The following is a 759-nucleotide window of genomic DNA, read 5'->3' on the forward strand; positions in this document are numbered from 1 at the left end:
GCGGCAGGGAGGGGGTTTGCAGAGCAGGGGAGAGGCAAGGAGTCATTGGCCCGCATCCCCCTCAGACGCCTCACCTCGCCCTCTCGCCTCCCACACACCTCCCACAGTCACACACACACACACACGCCACACACCCTCTCTCCGCCTTCCTCCCTTCCCCCAGCAACCGCACAGACACACAAACACAGAGGGGGAGAAGAGGGGGGAAGGAGAAAGGGAGGGAGGCCAGGCAAAGAGACTCCCCCTCCTTCCCTTCCTTCCCTCTTTCCCTCCATCCCTCCCTCCCTCCTTCCCTCTCATACAGAGCCACGGGAGAGAAGGACGGAGCGCGACGCCACAGAGAGAGAGAGAGAGAGGAGGCCACCGAGCAGCCCAGCCAAGCGCTCTCCTCACACATTTCACACACACACCACAAACACACACACACACCCCACACACTGAGAGAGATACTCAGCCCCTGCTCTTTCCTCTCTCTCTCCTCCCCTCCCTCCCTCTCTCCCTCTTCCCCTTCCCCTCCTCCTTTCTCTGCAACAACACACCACACACACACACACACACACACACAGCACTTACAGGTATTTGCTTAGTGGCTTTTATTCTTGCCCTCCCCCCCTCTGCCTTCCCCTCCCCTCCACCAAACCTCTTTTTTCCCCTTCTTCCCTTTTTACAGTTTGTTGACAAGTATCAAAGTTGGCATCGAGGAAGCTGCCAAAGACACATCGGGATATTTCTCCCCCCCCCCTTTTTTAAATTTTGATT

The 759-nt window shown here is 57.2% G+C and overlaps 1 protein-coding gene across 4 annotated transcripts in view; it reads left to right on the top strand.

Moving 5' to 3' along the window:
• Positions 1-344: 344 nt before the first annotated feature.
• The window catches only part of CXXC4 (CXXC finger protein 4), a 72,493-nt gene continuing 72,078 nt past the window's right edge, over positions 345-759 (top strand). For all 4 annotated transcript variants that reach the window (XR_016281346.1, XM_089526037.1, XM_089526038.1 and 1 more), the window contains exon 1: positions 345-759. This exon is cut by the window's right edge and continues 153 nt beyond it. The gene's annotated coding sequence lies outside the window, so the exon portion shown is untranslated.

The sequence above is a fragment of the Sceloporus occidentalis genome, unplaced genomic scaffold, assembly GCF_023333645.1.
Source record: "Sceloporus occidentalis isolate IW3139 unplaced genomic scaffold, rSceOcc1.0.p SCAF_5, whole genome shotgun sequence".
Taxonomy (NCBI): domain Eukaryota; kingdom Metazoa; phylum Chordata; class Lepidosauria; order Squamata; family Phrynosomatidae; genus Sceloporus; species Sceloporus occidentalis.